Raw genomic sequence first — 8,128 nt, forward strand, 5'->3', positions numbered from 1 at the left:
CCTCTGAGGGAATAATCTTAGCGCGACTTGCATATAAAACGCATTAAATATATTCACTAACATGTAAACCATTCAATTAAAAAAAAAAAACTGCAATTTAATCAACAGCCATTTCAATTTGGGCTGAATCTCTGAAAAGCACGGTTTTACTCCTAGGCCCTTCGAAGGGCGCACACCACTAAATAATCGTTCCATTGAAATACGTGTAAAAACACCAGTTTTATTTATTCATTTTGAGGCCTTTTCGGCGCTTTCTGAGAATGTTAATGATAACCAGTCGATTGCAAATCGATGGAAGTTTACCATATGTTTCAATGTATGGGTAGTCTTCCACCTCGTTTTCCCGGTAGGAGCCGCTAAACAGCGCCCTCACTGTTTTTGACATGCTCTCATGACTGTAAACCCGTTTCTGCCCATTTTTAATACGCGGACCTATTTTCTCGATAATTATAAAAATGCGACTTTTTTAGTGATTCAAATTCATGCACAGGCTTTCCACTTTTATTTAAGCTATAATTCGCTACTCTTTCTGATTATTAGTCCAAAGAGCAGCGCATAATACCTCAAAAACTTTCTGAATTTTACCGGAACTCAGTAGGGTTGCACAAATGGCGCATTGATTTAGTGGTGTGCACACTTCAAGGGTTTTTTGATGTTAAAAAAATTGAGTTTTTTTATCTTTTTCTTGAAATATAAAATGTTTTGAGTAAAACACTTTAAATTTAAGTGCTCTCTGACATTCACATCAAGAGAATTAGCCTTTCAAAGTTCTATGGTGGATTCCGAAAATAGGCACATTTTCAACATTTTGACCATTCATGCTTACTCTTCTAAATTTGCATTGAATTCCAATTCTCTAGATAGATTTTGACCGTCTTTCTGATAAAATTCGGTTTTAAATGAGAGTAAATTACGTTTCATAATTGCAAGGGTCTACTGTTAATGATTTTATAACAATCCCCCCGTCCCCTACAAAACCAAGATTTGGCAGCTTTAAAAGGCATGCACCGATTAGTCACCTTAAGCCCAAATTGCTTCAAATCCAAGAAATCGCGTTTTCACACAAATTGTGGCAATTTCTTCAACTTTGAAGGCCTCTGAGGGAATAATCTTAGCGCGACTTGCATATAAAACGCATTAAATATATTCACTAACATGTAAACCATTCAATTAAATCGAAAAAACTGCAATTTAATCAACAGCCATTTCAATTTGGGCTGAATCTCTGAAAAGCACGGTTTTACTCCTAGGCCCTTCGAAGGGCGCACACCACTAAATAATCGTTCCATTGAAATACGTGTAAAAACACCAGTTTTATTTATTCATTTTGAGGCCTTTTCGGCGCTTTCTGAGAATGTTAATGATAACCAGTCGATTGCAAATCGATGGAAGTTTAACATATGTTTCAATGTATGGGTAGTCTTCCACCTCGTTTTCCCGGTAGGAGCCGCTAAACAGCGCCCTCACTGTTTTTGACATGCTCTCATGACTGTAAACCCGTTTCTGCCCATTTTTTAATACGCGGACCTATTTTCTCGATAATTATAAAAATGCGACTTTTTTAGTGATTCAAATTCATGCACAGGCTTTCCACTTTTATTTAAGCTATAATTCGCTACTCTTTCTGATTATTAGTCCAAAGAGCAGCGCATAATACCTCAAAAACTTTCTGAATTTTACCGGAACTCAGTAGGGTTGCACAAATGGCGCATTGATTTAGTGGTGTGCCCCTTCAAGGGTTTTTTGATGTTAAAAAAATTGAGTTTTTTTATCTTTTTCTTGAAATATAAAATGTTTTGAGTAAAACACTTTAAATTTAAGTGCTCTCTGACATTCACATCAAGAGAATTAGCCTTTCAAAGTTCTATGGTGGATTCCGAAAATAGGCACATTTTCAACATTTTGACCATTCATGCTTACTCTTCTAAATTTGCATTGAATTCCAATTCTCTAGATAGATTTTGACCGTCTTTCTGATAAAATTCGGTTTTAAATGAGAGTAAATTACGTTTCATAATTGCAAGGGTCTACTGTTAATGATTTTATAACAATCCCCCCCGTCCCCTACAAAACCAAGATTTGGCAGCTTTAAAAGGCATGCACCGATTAGTCACCTTAAGCCCAAATTGCTTCAAATCCAAGAAATCGCGTTTTCACACAAATTGTGGCAATTTCTTCAACTTTGAAGGCCTCTGAGGGAATAATCTTAGCGCGACTTGCATATAAAACGCATTAAATATATTCACTAACATGTAAACCATTCAATTAAATCGAAAAAACTGCAATTTAATCAACAGCCATTTCAATTTGGGCTGAATCTCTGAAAAGCACGGTTTTACTCCTAGGCCCTTCGAAGGGCGCACACCACTAAATAATCGTTCCATTGAAATACGTGTAAAAACACCAGTTTTATTTATTCATTTTGAGGCCTTTTCGGCGCTTTCTGAGAATGTTAATGATAACCAGTCGATTGCAAATCGATGGAAGTTTAACATATGTTTCAATGTATGGGTAGTCTTCCACCTCGTTTTCCCGGTAGGAGCCGCTAAACAGCGCCCTCACTGTTTTTGACATGCTCTCATGACTGTAAACCCGTTTCTGCCCATTTTTAATACGCGGACCTATTTTCTCGATAATTATAAAATGCGACTTTTTTAGTGATTCAAATTCATGCACAGGCTTTCCACTTTTATTTAAGCTATAATTCGCTACTCTTTCTGATTATTAGTCCAAAGAGCAGCGCATAATACCTCAAAAACTTTCTGAATTTTACCGGAACTCAGTAGGGTTGCACAAATGGCGCATTGATTTATGGTGTGCCCCTTCAAGGGTTTTTTGATGTTAAAAAAATTGAGTTTTTTTTATCTTTTTCTTGAAATATAAAATGTTTTGAGTAAAACACTTTAAATTTAAGTGCTCTCTGACATTCACATCAAGAGAATTAGCCTTTCAAAGTTCTATGGTGGATTCCGAAAATAGGCACATTTTCAACATTTTGACCATTCATGCTTACTCTTCTAAATTTGCATTGAATTCCAATTCTCTAGATAGATTTTGACCGTCTTTCTGATAAAATTCGGTTTTAAATGAGAGTAAATTACGTTTCATAATTGCAAGGGTCTACTGTTAATGATTTTATAACAATCCCCCCGTCCCCTACAAAACCAAGATTTGGCAGCTTTAAAAGGCATGCACCGATTAGTCACCTTAAGCCCAAATTGCTTCAAATCCAAGAAATCGCGTTTTCACACAAATTGTGGCAATTTCTTCAACTTTGAAGGCCTCTGAGGGAATAATCTTAGCGCGACTTGCATATAAAACGCATTAAATATATTCACTAACATGTAAACCATTCAATTAAATCGAAAAAACTGCAATTTAATCAACAGCCATTTCAATTTGGGCTGAATCTCTGAAAAGCACGGTTTTACTCCTAGGCCCTTCGAAGGGCGCACACCACTAAATAATCGTTCCATTGAAATACGTGTAAAAACACCAGTTTTATTTATTCATTTTGAGGCCTTTTCGGCGCTTTCTGAGAATGTTAATGATAACCAGTCGATTGCAAATCGATGGAAGTTTAACATATGTTTCAATGTATGGGTAGTCTTCCACCTCGTTTTCCCGGTAGGAGCCGCTAAACAGCGCCCTCACTGTTTTTGACATGCTCTCATGACTGTAAACCCGTTTCTGCCCATTTTTTAATACGCGGACCTATTTTCTCGATAATTATAAAAATGCGACTTTTTTAGTGATTCAAATTCATGCACAGGCTTTCCACTTTTATTTAAGCTATAATTCGCTACTCTTTCTGATTATTAGTCCAAAGAGCAGCGCATAATACCTCAAAAACTTTCTGAATTTTACCGGAACTCAGTAGGGTTGCACAAATGGCGCATTGATTTAGTGGTGTGCCCCTTCAAGGGTTTTTTGATGTTAAAAAATTGAGTTTTTTATCTTTTTCTTGAAATATAAAATGTTTTGAGTAAAACACTTTAAATTTAAGTGCTCTCTGACATTCACATCAAGAGAATTAGCCTTTCAAAGTTCTATGGTGGATTCCGAAAATAGGCACATTTTCAACATTTTGACCATTCATGCTTACTCTTCTAAATTTGCATTGAATTCCAATTCTCTAGATAGATTTTGACCGTCTTTCTGATAAAATTCGGTTTTAAATGAGAGTAAATTACGTTTCATAATTGCAAGGGTCTACTGTTAATGATTTTATAACAATCCCCCCCGTCCCCTACAAAACCAAGATTTGGCAGCTTTAAAAGGCATGCACCGATTAGTCACCTTAAGCCCAAATTGCTTCAAATCCAAGAAATCGCGTTTTCACACAAATTGTGGCAATTTCTTCAACTTTGAAGGCCTCTGAGGGAATAATCTTAGCGCGACTTGCATATAAAACGCATTAAATATATTCACTAACATGTAAACCATTCAATTAAATCGAAAAACTGCAATTTAATCAACAGCCATTTCAATTTGGGCTGAATCTCTGAAAAGCACGGTTTTACTCCTAGGCCCTTCGAAGGGCGCACACCACTAAATAATCGTTCCATTGAAATACGTGTAAAAACACCAGTTTTATTTATTCATTTTGAGGCCTTTTCGGCGCTTTCTGAGAATGTTAATGATAACCAGTCGATTGCAAATCGATGGAAGTTTAACATATGTTTCAATGTATGGGTAGTCTTCCACCTCGTTTTCCCGGTAGGAGCCGCTAAACAGCGCCCTCACTGTTTTTGACATGCTCTCATGACTGTAAACCCGTTTCTGCCCATTTTTTAATACGCGGACCTATTTTCTCGATAATTATAAAAATGCGACTTTTTTAGTGATTCAAATTCATGCACAGGCTTTCCACTTTTATTTAAGCTATAATTCGCTACTCTTTCTGATTATTAGTCCAAAGAGCAGCGCATAATACCTCAAAAACTTTCTGAATTTTACCGGAACTCAGTAGGGTTGCACAAATGGCGCATTGATTTAGTGGTGTGCCCCTTCAAGGGTTTTTGATGTTAAAAAATTGAGTTTTTTATCTTTTTCTTGAAATATAAAATGTTTTGAGTAAAACACTTTAAATTTAAGTGCTCTCTGACATTCACATCAAGAGAATTAGCCTTTCAAAGTTCTATGGTGGATTCCGAAAATAGGCACATTTTCAACATTTTGACCATTCATGCTTACTCTTCTAAATTTGCATTGAATTCCAATTCTCTAGATAGATTTTGACCGTCTTTCTGATAAAATTCGGTTTTAAATGAGAGTAAATTACGTTTCATAATTGCAAGGGTCTACTGTTAATGATTTTATAACAATCCCCCCGTCCCCTACAAAACCAAGATTTGGCAGCTTTAAAAGGCATGCACCGATTAGTCACCTTAAGCCCAAATTGCTTCAAATCCAAGAAATCGCGTTTTCACACAAATTGTGGCAATTTCTTCAACTTTGAAGGCCTCTGAGGGAATAATCTTAGCGCGACTTGCATATAAAACGCATTAAATATATTCACTAACATGTAAACCATTCAATTAAATCGAAAAAACTGCAATTTAATCAACAGCCATTTCAATTTGGGCTGAATCTCTGAAAAGCACGGTTTTACTCCTAGGCCCTTCGAAGGGCGCACACCACTAAATAATCGTTCCATTGAAATACGTGTAAAAACACCAGTTTTATTTATTCATTTTGAGGCCTTTTCGGCGCTTTCTGAGAATGTTAATGATAACCAGTCGATTGCAAATCGATGGAAGTTTAACATATGTTTCAATGTATGGGTAGTCTTCCACCTCGTTTTCCCGGTAGGAGCCGCTAAACAGCGCCCTCACTGTTTTTGACATGCTCTCATGACTGTAAACCCGTTTCTGCCCATTTTTTAATACGCGGACCTATTTTCTCGATAATTATAAAATGCGACTTTTTAGTGATTCAAATTCATGCACAGGCTTTCCACTTTTATTTAAGCTATAATTCGCTACTCTTTCTGATTATTAGTCCAAAGAGCAGCGCATAATACCTCAAAAACTTTCTGAATTTTACCGGAACTCAGTAGGGTTGCACAAATGGCGCATTGATTTAGTGGTGTGCCCCTTCAAGGGTTTTTTGATGTTAAAAAAATTGAGTTTTTTTATCTTTTTCTTGAAATATAAAATGTTTTGAGTAAAACACTTTAAATTTAAGTGCTCTCTGACATTCACATCAAGAGAATTAGCCTTTCAAAGTTCTATGGTGGATTCCGAAAATAGGCACATTTTCAACATTTTGACCATTCATGCTTACTCTTCTAAATTTGCATTGAATTCCAATTCTCTAGATAGATTTTGACCGTCTTTCTGATAAAATTCGGTTTTAAATGAGAGTAAATTACGTTTCATAATTGCAAGGGTCTACTGTTAATGATTTTATAACAATCCCCCCCCGTCCCCTACAAAACCAAGATTTGGCAGCTTTAAAAGGCATGCACCGATTAGTCACCTTAAGCCCAAATTGCTTCAAATCCAAGAAATCGCGTTTTCACACAAATTGTGGCAATTTCTTCAACTTTGAAGGCCTCTGAGGGAATAATCTTAGCGCGACTTGCATATAAAACGCATTAAATATATTCACTAACATGTAAACCATTCAATTAAAAAGAAAAAACTGCAATTTAATCAACAGCCATTTCAATTTGGGCTGAATCTCTGAAAAGCACGGTTTTACTCCTAGGCCCTTCGAAGGGCGCACACCACTAAATAATCGTTCCATTGAAATACGTGTAAAAACACCAGTTTTATTTATTCATTTTGAGGCCTTTTCGGCGCTTTCTGAGAATGTTAATGATAACCAGTCGATTGCAAATCGATGGAAGTTTAACATATGTTTCAATGTATGGGTAGTCTTCCACCTCGTTTTCCCGGTAGGAGCCGCTAAACAGCGCCCTCACTGTTTTTGACATGCTCTCATGACTGTAAACCCGTTTCTGCCCATTTTTAATACGCGGACCTATTTTCTCGATAATTATAAAATGCGACTTTTTTAGTGATTCAAATTCATGCACAGGCTTTCCACTTTTATTTAAGCTATAATTCGCTACTCTTTCTGATTATTAGTCCAAAGAGCAGCGCATAATACCTCAAAAACTTTCTGAATTTTACCGGAACTCAGTAGGGTTGCACAAATGGCGCATTGATTTAGTGGTGTGCCCCTTCAAGGGTTTTTGATGTTAAAAAATTGAGTTTTTTATCTTTTTCTTGAAATATAAAATGTTTTGAGTAAAACACTTTAAATTTAAGTGCTCTCTGACATTCACATCAAGAGAATTAGCCTTTCAAAGTTCTATGGTGGATTCCGAAAATAGGCACATTTTCAACATTTTGACCATTCATGCTTACTCTTCTAAATTTGCATTGAATTCCAATTCTCTAGATAGATTTTGACCGTCTTTCTGATAAAATTCGGTTTTAAATGAGAGTAAATTACGTTTCATAATTGCAAGGGTCTACTGTTAATGATTTTATAACAATCCCCCCCGTCCCCTACAAAACCAAGATTTGGCAGCTTTAAAAGGCATGCACCGATTAGTCACCTTAAGCCCAAATTGCTTCAAATCCAAGAAATCGCGTTTTCACACAAATTGTGGCAATTTCTTCAACTTTGAAGGCCTCTGAGGGAATAATCTTAGCGCGACTTGCATATAAAACGCATTAAATATATTCACTAACATGTAAACCATTCAATTAAATCGAAAAAACTGCAATTTAATCAACAGCCATTTCAATTTGGGCTGAATCTCTGAAAAGCACGGTTTTACTCCTAGGCCCTTCGAAGGGCGCACACCACATAATCGTTCCATTGAAATACGTGTAAAAACACCAGTTTTATTTATTCATTTTGAGGCCTTTTCGGCGCTTTCTGAGAATGTTAATGATAACCAGTCGATTGCAAATCGATGGAAGTTTAACATATGTTTCAATGTATGGGTAGTCTTCCACCTCGTTTTCCCGGTAGGAGCCGCTAAACAGCGCCCTCACTGTTTTTGACATGCTCTCATGACTGTAAACCCGTTTCTGCCCATTTTTAATACGCGGACCTATTTTCTCGATAATTATAAAATGCGACTTTTTAGTGATTCAAATTCATG

Source organism: Amphiura filiformis, unplaced genomic scaffold (genome assembly GCF_039555335.1).
Source record: "Amphiura filiformis unplaced genomic scaffold, Afil_fr2py scaffold_169, whole genome shotgun sequence".
In the NCBI taxonomy this organism is placed as follows: domain Eukaryota; kingdom Metazoa; phylum Echinodermata; class Ophiuroidea; order Amphilepidida; family Amphiuridae; genus Amphiura; species Amphiura filiformis.